We start from the raw sequence: 13,249 nt of genomic DNA, 5'->3' as shown, positions 1-13,249 counted from the left end.
AAGAGTAAATTTTACAGTGTTTTGGGCAGCTCAACAAACCTTGCATCGTATTTAGGCCACCGTTTTGCTATTTCAATATTTTAGTGTTAAATGTGGTAGATTCAAGATTTATATTTGTTGCAAATGAAAAAGGTAATAAATAATAATGAAAAAAACATGAAAATAAACGAATTTGACTTATAAATTGAAAATGATGTATTTTTTTAAAACTGATAATAACTCAGTAATAAGAGTTTTTCGAAAATTTCAAATATTGTGCATTTGTTTCTGTAATGACAGGTAATATTTTAAGCATACCAAATATTCAAAAGCAAATTATTCTGGTTAATATTTCTCCAAGTGATGGCAATTTTCGTGATAAATTTTCATTAAATATTCTTACATTTTTCTGTTATCAAAAAGAAATGGAAAATAGTGTCAAATGTTATTTTGTATTTAAACATCTAAATGTGTTTTTTTTATATTAAATTGCATTTTTGGACGCACCAAACTTCTGGCCTTGTGTGTTAAAAGCGCTCGAACGGATTCCTAACCTCAAAACTTGTTCCTATTTTGCCTTGATTAGAGCGTTTAACGAATTCTTTTCGATACTATTTTTTCCATTTTCAATATTGATTTAAAATTTAATTTCACGTGGACTGCACTTTGGTCCTCTAAAGTGGCGTATTGACAAGACGTTTCGCTGAAACTGGAGGTGGTAGAATTATTTTTAACCAACCAAATTTGTGGATTTAAAAGATTTAAATTTTATTTTAGATATAATGTTAGTCTACAAGGTGTCAAATTTTCGAACATTTTGGCCGGTATCTCACATATCTTTAATGAAAGTTTGCATAACTGTCAAAGCAGCAAAAATGTTCCAACCAATATGCTTGGATTTTTTCAAAAATATAAATTTTATTTTATTTTTACAACTGCAATATGCAATCATAAAGACTACTAATCTACATTCCCATTACTTAATAACAAAGTTGGGTCCGATAACATTGTAATATTAATAAAAAAAAAATCTGTAACGGCCTAATCCGCGCAATTGAAGGCGTTCTGTGTTTCCAACAACTGTTTGCTGGTCAAGGCACGGAAATTATTTCGAGGTATTTCAAGCAATTTAATGAATGTAACGATGTTAATAAACGGATAGAATTCCACAAGCATTTTTCCCAATTACTTTAATGTCCAATATCCCATACAGAATGTAAAATGTGTTACGTACGGGTAATTAGTGTCCGGATTGCTCTTTATGTAACGAACGCATTGCGTTCGCGCATATTTCCCTAACAACTTTAAAACCGGCAACGGTCATGCGTTACTGCGTATTTTTTTTCTAGATATATTATTGCCCAAAATTTCCGGTCGATGTAAATACATAAATAAATAACCTAACGACGGTTTCTATGTCACTGTATAATCAAATACGAACAAAACGAACAAGTCCTGGACGTTGCCATTTTTATAAGCGTAATAGCTTATGGTGCAGGTTTAAATGTTACTTTTCAGTCATTACTTCACGCAGTTAAAGAACAATACAGTCTGTCGGCGCATAACCCTATTTATTAAACTAGATTTTCCCCAACATCTGCCACTAAATAAATCTATCTCCATTCGTTATCCCTTAAATAAAAGCCCTTTTTTTTACAATCGTTAGAAAAAATTATAATTCGCCTCAAAGCAGTAAGTACATCAAAACGAAAATGCAGAAAAGAAAAATCATGTCATGCGAGGGTACAATTGGTTGAATACTCCTTGCGATGTTTGATCCGGATTATAGGATCCAAATCAAAGTCATATGATCAACGGAGACGGCACTGTTTCTATTTTAACGTGATCAGTATACAATGATTGATTGGCTTTGCATCACAACTGTAATTTTAATTGGACGTCTGTGATCCAAATAATGTGTGCTTCTTAAAAAGAATATGATTTAAGATCGTCTTAGTTCCCAATAGCCGGAAGCCTATAGTTCCTTAAAATGTTTATCTTTTTTTTCCATTTTATCAAAATACTTTATTGTAATGACCAATTGACGGTGGTGGTGTGTCTTTGACTACTACTTGAGCGCAACAAATTTCAGCATAGTAACTGCGATAATAATTGCACTCCATATCAAACTGTTTACGTCGATCATGTACCTTGGTAAATACGTGGGTATTTTTAATTGGCCGTATATGTATATCGCCCGCGTCGGTTTCGCTAAAATTGTAACTTTCTGCATCACCGTGACGCGTCGATACTGAGCAATGTTGCCGTCGGTGCTCCGGGAAATTAAAAAATAGGTCAGATTGCCCAGCCTTTCGCAACATATTTGCAATGATTCACTCATCTCGATAGCCAATTCCAAGAACTTTTTTGGTGATTCATTTGTATTGCATTCTGATACATTATTAATCGTTGTGATAATAGATATAGTTATAAGTACCTACATGGTGTCCCTAAATAACGGAGAAATTCCTTGACCTATGACATGACGCAAAATTTTCGATAGCGATCGAAGTACAGGATGTTTCGAGATTTGTTGGTTTTTACTTTATAACCCTCGCAATTTGTAGGATATTAGCTCTAAATTTGGAATGTGGCTTTGATATGCCAAATAGTTCGAAATTCAATTAAAAAAGGCAATTATAAACTAACCCAAACTCCTATTATCGAGAAAAAAAAATAAATGAAATGAAATTAGCAAGGGATTTGTCCATTCACATTTGTACACCCTGCATACGTATAATACTGGAATTTGATAATTCGATAGAAGTATTAAGAGATCGTCGAACATTCATTGCCTTTATTTCATTTTAATTCGCACGTTTCGGGTAATTGTATCACTAACGGTTATCAGGTGTCTTGGTGCGTTAGACAATGGAAGCAAGCAAACTACGGGTGATCGAAACTTCTCCGGAGAAACTATAATACGCGACTTATTTTAGAAACCCTATGAATTATTAATAGTGGAGTTCAAAGTATCAATGACTTAGGTTAGTTTTACGAAAACTCTCATTTCCATCATTATAAAATCGTACTGCGAGAAGATTTGTTTTCTTACAACCAGTTATAAGTTGGACATTTACGTTGTTAAGTTGTTTCCAATTTATTCTAAGGTATTGCAAGCTTTTTTAGTAAACAACGCATTAAGTGATTTTAATAGCGAGAAAGGAAAATTGAAATGGCGCGAATTAGTAAAGTTGTTGAGGTCCAAATCGGACACTCAGTTTGAACTTATTGACATTAAACCGGTCTCTGCTTTTTACTGAAGGTGTAAATCCTGTCTATAATCTTCCTGGGGTTTTTTGCATTATATTTGCAACCAAACCTATTTAAAACTATATTTTACAAAGTGTAAAAAAAGGCAAAAAATCGTAATATGCAAATTAAGAGAAAAATGTTGAAGTTTATTAAAATAAAAATTCTAAACTAAAATATAAAATAATGTTCTTAAATATATTAAATCGAAAAGTGAATAGAAAGAAGAAAATCTATGGTAAAATTTGAATGCGCTAACAATAATCAAACGATAATAGGGAAAACATTTCTGGTATTCCCAACTGACCGGTTTCATTAGCGACCTTAAGGAGCTGATCCGGCAACACCGTGCCATTTTTTTATTCGCCAAATTCGCGGTGGCCGGTTGCGGCGCGATCGCGAAATATTTTTCCTTAAATAGAACAATGGCGCATTTGCGCTCGTTACGTCACCGTTGCGCTGCGGATGCGTTTTCCTTTTTTCTTCCTATTCGTCGCGAAAAACACACGTTAAGGTCAAGTGCGGGAATGCGCTCACGCGCAACGTTGCCACGTCGCCTACGCTTTCCCGGAAACCCGGGTCATACTCGGCCCGGCGCCGGTTGGTGACATTGCGAAACGATTATTTATTGTTCGTCGGTTAGTTAAACAGTTCGTAATACGATGTCGACCGGTATTAGTTAATTGTTAATTTGACCGCTTTTTTTTAATAACGTGACGACGTAGTATTTGGTTAAAGTCCGGGCGCAATGCGGTACGCAGCGTTGATTGGAAACAAGGGCGGATAATTAAATATTTCGCAGTAAGTTTGGGTAAAAAGTAAGTTATAAATAAAACTGATCCCTTTTAAAAGCGATTCCTGTTGAAGAATGAAGGTGCTTTAGAATATAGGGCTTTTTAATAAATAAAGAAATTTACAGAGTGATTGGCATGGACTTTACATGACACCTCTTAATATTTGGTTAATCAAACTTTTAGTGTCTCGACCTCCGGATCATCTAAATTTTAGGGAATGGCGCTACTCGGCTAATAAAAAAAATTGTGAATCATCCCGTAGAAGGTTAGTTTTTCAACTTAAAAAACATTCTAGTTGGAACGAAAGATCCCGACGATACAATGATATACAATTTATTACGAATTAATGAGGGCTTAATTTTCCTCACCTGCGTAGTTCAATCAGCCACCTTAGCAAGCATTTCGTATTTTCGCATTTCTCTGGAGTCACTTCCATAATAGATTGGTCGATCAGCAACTTTCCATCTTTCATTTTAATTAAATGTTCTTCTGGTGTTTTTTAGTGGGTGTGAATGAGGGCCGGCATTATTTTTAATACGCCATTAGGAGTATTAATCCACATTCGTTACCTACCTTACATGTTGTTTTATGTTATATGGTTCTACGTACGCGTACCTACGACTCGCAAGTTTGGTCGTACTGAACGGCACCCGCCATTTTATTACTCGCCACTCTTTAGAATAACACTTTAATTTAGTTACTACTATAGAGTGCGATCACTTGAGTGTGCAAAATACGGTGATTTTTTTATTACAAGCTTTACCAAAATACAATTAGTGTCGAAAGTTAGACGACTATTTTATGTGCACTTTAAATGTTTGCAAATAAGAACTCTTATTTCAAAAAATTCATCAAAATGCTATTACTAAAAATTGTTCTAAAAGTTATGCTCAAATACCAAAGCGAGCCTTGATGTGGTTGTAAGAATCGGTTACAAAATGTTGAAAATGCTTGTTGTAGGTTTATTTTCAGACTTGGAAAATATGACCCCAAAATAAGCATTGCTTGGCTTCGAATTCAAAACATTTATCACTATCATCTGGTGCTGTGTGTCCATAAATTACTTTTTACTTTAACGCTTCAACTAATACATCGCTTGTGGATAACAGGTCATAGGAATCACCGCGCTGTACGGAACTTAAAAAATTTTTCATTCCTCGTTATCGATTAACCTTGTTTCGCCGTTATTTAAACATCAAACCCTTAACAGCTTTCGTGGGGATCTTAAACGCTCTTTGCTCGCTGCTCGGTTATCCGTAGTGCGCTAGTAGGCTTCTCCTTTTATTTAATAAGTGTTAAATTAATAAAAATCTGGGTTGTTGTTAAAATTGCAGTTTTAATTTTTTATTTGTAATATCTGTTTATCCTAAGATATCATATATGGTTAAGTGTGAGTAGTCGTAAGGCTAGACTTCGCCTTTTGTAAGCTTACACTAAAGATTTAAAATAAATAAGCCCAAGATTTTCAAAATATTTTTTTCATTTATTTTATCCGAAGTTATCGTCACGGCATCGAAGTTCGTATCAGAACGAAAACACGAACGGGAAGAGAAATAATACCACCACCTTTCCGTTGGCCGTCAAAAACAATTGGGTCCTTTGTGTTCAATACTAAAAACACGTCGCATATTCATTGTTCCGCGTATACGCATTCAATTATCTGCGACCCTATACCTGACGTTAAAAGTTGTAACAAAATGCGCGTACCTTACAATATACTTGAGCATTCATCACACAATTTCCCTTTAAAGGCGCGCACGGCTGATAATATTTACAACACTGAGCGCTGCCCAGCGCCGCCCGTAAACAAAAAGCAATAAAATTATTCTTTAAATGCAGTTTTTCCGTTTTACTGCCCATAATACGACGCCGAAACGGTTTTTCGGAGAACGCTTGGTGTAAACCGTGGTGGACTTTGGCGGAGGGTGTGGGGGGGAGACACACCGTGCCGTGAGAAAGTCCATTCGCCATCCGCGCATTGGAATGCGTAAAATGTAAACAACCGCATCAACAATCCGCTTACACAACAACAATACCAACAACAACAACGAGGCCAGCAATATTATGGACCGCCTCGCATTGACACGATACTTGGTTGCCAAATTGGCCTGAACATCCCTAAAAGTTGGAAATTTATAATTTTTGTTTTTTTCCCCTTACCCCGCAAAGTGGTTTGTTACTTAGTTTTGGTTAGTGTCTGTATTGGTTAGCATTAGTGCGAAAAAGTAACAACATCTAAAATTGGAAATTGTGGCAATAAATTTTAAGTAGATGAATATAATTGTCCAAAACAGTTATATACAAGGTGTTTCAATTCCTCATAAAAAAACAAAAAAGTTCATGCACGGGCAGGTCCGCAAATGCTTAGTTTCGAAGACATCCTGTATAGTTCTTATATATTATACCAATAAAACAAAAACGAAACTTACCTTAAATCTGTCAAACAAAATATTAGTTTCTTTGGCAGACCGGCTATGCTTATCGTCGAAATCGTATATTATGCGCGAAGTTTTAAAAAAATAAGTAGGTCCGCGTTTACACTAATTAGAAGCTAAGAAGTTTTTGAAAATGCCAAACCAAATAGCACTCATCCAAAAAGCATTTCCGTCTACTTCAGGCATGAAATTCGCCATGTCCTGTTTCAAAAATCGAAATATATTTCATATTTATATGCAACACCCACCGCTACTGCAAAAAATTATTTCCAACAATATTAATAATTAGTGTTATTTCTGTATTTGATACACGTAATATTTAATACACTGGGAAGCCCACAAATGTTGTAAAATTTGACAGCTGTGATATTAAAACAAGTTCGCACTTTTACTTGGCCTAGGTGTAAATTATAGACTTACACATGGTATTTTTTAATCATTTTAAAATACACCATAGAACGATATTTTTTTACATAAAACGCGTCATTTATAAATCTGTTCCCGAAGGTTTCTTTTTTTTGTGGTATGGAGTGTTCGCCACTCAATTCTTACCAATAATTTTTTGTATTCAGTGTAATTTTCTGAAGCGCAGACAAGCATGTTTACCAAAGTCCTAATGTTGAGGTCTGCTTTCAACTACGCTGATCTAATTTTATGATACTAATTCCTACAGTTGTAAAAAGAAACTAAGTGTATTTGCTTCCGTTAAAGTTACTACGAAATTACATCACAAAATGCAGATATTTCCGAAACGTCTGTAACGTGAAACATAAATTGGTGCGGGTCGTACTCGACAGACGACTTTGTGGCCATCTAGTGTGGAGCGCTGAAATTTCCGGCGTTCTGTGCATTTCTCCATAAATGAATTCTCGGTCGGGACGTCATTCGATGCGGTATCTGTGTGTAGGTGGCGCCACGTTGTCGCCGGTATATTGACTGTTTCGTTAATTATTATTATTAATAAAGTCAAGTATTTGCACTTCCGTTCCTTGAGAACATATATTACAGATTTACTGTCGAGTTCCTATAATTTAATTGTTTACATTATTATAACATACAGGGCGTTACGGAAATTTGAGAAAGTGAGTGAATCTCGGGGTCGGCAAAAGTGCCTATCAGCCTACCTAAAATTATGACAGCAAAATAGTAATTTCACTATCACCCTGTATAGACGAAAACGATTGTTTCAAATAGAAAGGGTCATCGTTCAGTAACCTCAAAATTCCAAGAAAATTGTACAGCGTTCTTCAAAATATAAAACAGGAAACGGGTGAGATAAATAATTGATGACCCCGGTCATCTTAATCGGATTCCCTCTCTCTCTGTCTCTCTCAACATAAAATTCGAATATGTTCAAAATTTTCGTTTTCGAGGAAGAGCATTTTAACGTTTTTAATCACTATTTCTAAAATTCACTCAGCACCCACCCAGAATGGAAAATGTTATTCGAAAATAATTGATGTTATTACTGTCTTTTGGTTACAATTTAAATGTTTTGCAATTGCCACATTGTCGGTCGACTATAAAAATCTATCGATTCGACATTTCGTATAATTAACAACGTTCAAAAAAAATTTTTATCTACATATTAATTGCTTGTTATAGTCGATTCTAACAAGACTCCCGAAGAAACCCAATCGCAAGTTCAGAAAGTCAGCGCCGCGATTCGTGATATATTTTTCGAGGCCAAAAATGAAATCGTGATTTTAGTTTGGCCAATATATGTTTTGTAATTGCCCGTTTATAATTAGTGGTCATTATACTTAAGAATAATAAGTGCGTCCGATAATGATTGGCGTTATAATAACAATTTCATTCATTTTTTTCGCGTCAGATTCATTCATAGTATTCAGTGCTTCTGTGATCGGTGATGCGCGCGACAGTGCTTCTTACAGTTAATTATTACAATTAATGTGTGGAAAAAAAATTTCGTGTAATGTTCGTGTAATCCGTAAATTGGAACTTGCCACATGCGAAATATATCATTTCATATGTATTTTGTATGACATACATTATTTTAATGTGTAATAGGATTTCTGGCATACCGGTCGAGATAAAAAATTATGTAGAGTACAATATATAGTGTGAGTCTCTATCTCGAAATAAATTCAATAAATCAAAGTTTTTTCGGAAATATACTCCGACGCAGCACGTCCCAAATTTGAGATATGACGTCATCGACTATTTTTGGCAACCGTATTTCTTATAACTATTTTGTTTTAATTTTTCGACAAACGTTGAAAAATGGTCACCAAATGAGAGCAGTGACTAATATAAACTAATATTCAATCAACGCGCTGCGTGCGTCTATTCATTTAAATCATATGAAATGAACATTTGAAATTTGGCGTGCACTTGTAACTTGATTTATTCTCTAAAAATTTTCAGAAAATAAAACTTTTTTTGATTAAGTGTATTCTGTCAAATGTGTCAAATGTTTCTTCCCAACACTATAAAATGTTATATTAATAAAACGTTCTCGTCTGTGCAATCACATTCATAATAAGAAAAAAATCATCTCAGTACCTTTTTATAGTTGGTAAAATGGTTAAGGTACGCATCACATGAAAATTTCATACTTGTTGTAAGAAAGAGTTAATGTAACGGCTATTTACTTTTCTACAATTGCGGCTTTCTTTTAACAAAACCCAAATTTGTGCGCACTTTGCGCAATTTTGAGGACCAAGATTGAATAATAGTAAAATTTAAAAAAAATAAAGCTAAATGAAAATTAATTAAATAAATTAATATTTTTTCTACGAATGACTGCATAAAAATTCAACGGTAACTGAATCGATTAATATTTGTCTTACGTCAATATAAAAATGTACCGACACATGCCGGTTTAAACTATTGACGCGGCGTTTTCGAACAGCCTCGTGAAAGGTGAAAGATTAAAGATAATCAAAATAACTTTTTAATCTTTATTTATAAAAATTGGGCAGTCTAACGAGCCATTTATGCAATTCATATGGAAGAAGGTGATTAATTTTTTCTACTCTGTTGCAGGTGAAGTATTCCTACAGCACGCCATTTTGCTGCGTGCGATGCCCCACGTGTCTTGGGATGCACATAAAAATTAAGTATACTAATATAAAATATATTGATATAAAATTGATATAAAGTGGTCGTAAATTAAAAATTGTGAACTGGCGTCACTAGAAAATACATATAATATAAAAAATCCGAGTGTCGCCTAAAAATTGTGTTGAAAAAAGTATTCAAATACCTCGAAAACTAATCCAAACGTTGTTGTACCCCGAAATTTAGCGTAAGAGGCAGATTACAAATGCAACCTGAGTATTGTTACTTCTTGAATGACGACCTACGTAGTTTCACATCTACCAACCATACAAGAGAATAAATTTTCAATGCAATTCAAAAGAAAATTGGGTTAGGTTCGATAGTTTGCAAATAGAGATACAGAATGGTAGAAGTTATAAAACAAAAATTAAATAAAACGCGACAGTACAGATGAAATAGTCAAGCTTTGGACGTAGTCAAGGCTCTTGCCTAGTATTATTTATTTGCTTCGAAAAAGTTGTCACATGTGAGTAAACATTTTCTAGTCGAAAAATAATGATTAATATCTAGTAAAGGTTATAACTCATATTACACGAATGAAAATGTCTGGCTGCCAGTGCGGCTGTCAAATAAGCAATGACGTCATGGACAATGAGAGCGCGTTTAGCGAATTGGAACCGATAAGCACATTTCTTACAGTTTTTTTTGTAAATGTTGTTTTATTATTCGAAACATAATTATTAATACTATTTTTGGTAATTTTATGATAATGTGACGAAATTATTTTTTTTTGAGATCACCTCTATTCGGTAAAATGGATTTTTACGAATAAAGATAGGCGGTGATCCTGCATTCCTTATCAGCTCCTTTAAGTTTCAGCAAAAGTGTTATTGCTCCTGTATCACGTTCGTTTTATCAAACTTGCGAATTTTATCATCATTACGTTTTGTGTGTCAGAATTGTGCGGCTGGCGCCTGTACCCAGCTCTCGAAACGATGTTTTTTCGTTTTCGCAATTCTTCGGATTTTGTTCGGGTCGATTTCGAAAATAGTGTCGGGTGTTTTTCACGGGTAAGATTTTTTTTTCAGAAGCGTTGAACTACATTTTTTTGTTTTTTCCACAAATAGTTAGAAAGTCGTCCACCCACTGGAAAAATAATTCAAAATACCATGAAAAATAACATTTTTTTCTTTGTTTTCGAAAAATTTAAAAATCGATCTACTTTTGGTGGATTAATAAACCGAGTCCTTTTAAATTGTTATCTTACATTCTGTCTGAATCTAGGGTTACGAGATCAGATAAAATAATATTGTCCGTGAATGGGATTTTTAAACTCAACTGGATTTAGAGCTTGTTTTCGACGTTTATATCGTCGATGACGTAGTTCTAAGCGAACTCATGTTACACTATCGGATTCTCGATTCATTCGGTGGCGCTTTTAAAAAAAACGGTAAAAACGTCGATAATTACCGAGTTTGCGAAAGTTGGTAATCTTTTTTATATTTTTTGAAAATAAAAATTTTGAGACACGTTATAGAGTCGTCCCGATTACATTTGTTTGATCTCCAGTGTAGTGAGTTCTTTTTACGGAATTCCGGCGTTTTTCGCGGAAATCTGGTAAAAATAGCAAAACGAACTCGACAAAAAAACCGTTAGGCACTTTTTTCTGTTCCCTATCTTATCGATGCCATGGTATTTCGGGATTGTTGATAAAATTAACGTCCGTTCAGGTAGTCCCAGTTTGTACCTCGATGTAAATAGATACGAGGTTCGTGCAGCGTCTTTTTTATATTTGCACCATCTATTAATAATAAATCCTACGCATACCACATGATCAAAGTTTTTGTTTTATTTTTTGGTGAGTAAAAAATGCTAATAATGGTAATTTATATTTTTTAGCTCGGGAGAAGAATTGACATTGACGTGCATCTGCTATGGCTTTATTGGATTCAGATTAAAGTGGGACGAAACTGGTTTTCACAGTGATTTGACAGATGCGTTTGACTCTGAGATCATTGTGAAAGCTGATTTTGTCAGCTTCTCATCGAGGGACACTGCATGCCACTTTATATTGTATACCACCACGGAGTATCGGAATGAATTAACCATTGGGATAGAAGAACTGGCCACCTTTTCGATGTATTAGATTTACTTATGCAGTTTGTAAAGCTTTGTGTAAATAAAAAACATACTTTTCTATTGGTCATACCCGGTATGCGGGGTATATTGTGTTGCCCGTTTCAGATTGGACCTATAATTACAAAAAAATGACCCACATTTGTGTAGCTTTACCTACGTGGCAGTAATTTACTAATGTCACCGTAGAATTTTGGGGAAATTTTAATTCAGCAAAATATCATAAAAACCGAAAGAATTTAAATGTAAGACAATAAATCGTCAAAATAAATGCTAGCAAATGAAATAAAGCAGTGTTGCTCAGAAATAGACTTAAATTGCAGAAGTTCCACTGTCCAAATTTTTTAAATGTAAAAAAAAATGAAGGACGTCTAAAGCACCCAACTATCTACAGCGGGCATTAAATTTTCCTCAACTAGTTAACAGTTGAGTTGAGTTGAGTTTTTTTTGTTTTGTCCGTCTAAATATATTCATCCTCTAATTTATTTTGTTACTAGGGCCTTAAGTTCAAAGAAGAAAATTCGATTCCTGTACCCTTGTTTTATCCAATTCATGAAAATAATATCCAATCAAAAACGAATTATACACACAAAACCAGAAATCAGCAAAAATATGTTGCGTGAATTATTATTTTATCGAAATAAAAAAAAATGTTACGTCTTAAAAAAAAAAAGAATTCTTCGAAGAATTACTCACGTGTCTTGTTTTCTCCAAACATTGGTTAGTAAAAATTAAAAAAAAAACAAACATTTGGAACCATTATTCCTTAAAATTTTAAAAAATATTGCGAACCATTTGCTTAAAAGATGTGTACCAAATTTTGCTAACATATCCAGGGTACTTACTCTGTTAAAGAACCATTTCTTTTGGAATTTAATTCAATAATTAAAAATAACAGTAGCCATATAGTTTAACTTAACCCAGGAGAAACAGTCTTTTCTAGTACCTAACCAAATAGCGATCTTTCCGATATGCGATAATATCGGCAACACAAAAATGCTTCACTGAAGAACCAAGACTTTTTCGACCAGTAATTAGGTATCTATTGTAACGTAACAAAATTATATACCGGAATTTCCGTTATTTGATTTTGTCCAACGCCAATAGACACACTAGTAATAATGTATTCAAAAAGATTTTAAAAAGTTACACCTTCAAGTATTTAAAAAAAATATATATTTATGTCTTACTAAAATGAATTATTGAATCTGTACAACGCAAGGAATTTTAACAGCATAAAATATTTAAAAAAGAATATCTATTACATATTAAGTAAGAAATGTCTAACTTTTATTTGTATCATTTATATATTCCAAATGTTTACAAGTACAAGGCGCTCGCCAACAAACATATAACTATAACTATAACTTGTGCTAGTTGAAATTTTAGTATAATTGATTATAGAAAAGTGGGTGGATTCGCTGGAATGGCAAGTGTGATTCCGAGATATTGACTAGTTTTCAAAAATTGTTTTTCTATTTTAAGTATTGTGTGTGTATCCATCAATAAATATGTCAAAAAGTAAGGAAAAGGGGATAATAAACAAAACAAAAAGTTGAAAATCAGAAACAGTAATAGATCAACACTATGTAATAAAATTAATTATCTCTGACGAGTTGCTTTTGTTGT

The 13,249-nt window shown here is 33.8% G+C and overlaps 1 long non-coding RNA gene across 2 annotated transcripts in view; it reads left to right on the top strand.

Moving 5' to 3' along the window:
- LOC132698102 (uncharacterized) overlaps nucleotides 1–12,199 on the top strand; it is an 83,942-nt gene extending 71,743 nt beyond the window's left edge. The window contains exons 6-7 of one of the 2 annotated variants that reach the window (XR_009618335.1): nucleotides 9,470–10,554; nucleotides 11,384–12,199. This is a non-coding gene — a long non-coding RNA (uncharacterized LOC132698102). Of the gene's footprint in view, nucleotides 1–9,469 lie in introns of both variants that reach the window. The other variant, XR_009618334.1, reaches the window with a different exon arrangement.
- Nucleotides 12,200–13,249: the final 1,050 nt, after the last annotated feature.

Source organism: Cylas formicarius, unplaced genomic scaffold (genome assembly GCF_029955315.1).
Source record: "Cylas formicarius isolate icCylForm1 unplaced genomic scaffold, icCylForm1.1 PGA_scaffold_2__14_contigs__length_35257938, whole genome shotgun sequence".
NCBI classification, from domain to species: domain Eukaryota; kingdom Metazoa; phylum Arthropoda; class Insecta; order Coleoptera; family Brentidae; genus Cylas; species Cylas formicarius.
Note: the sequence above shows the minus strand (reverse complement) of the source record. Positions and strands in the feature narration are given on the sequence as shown.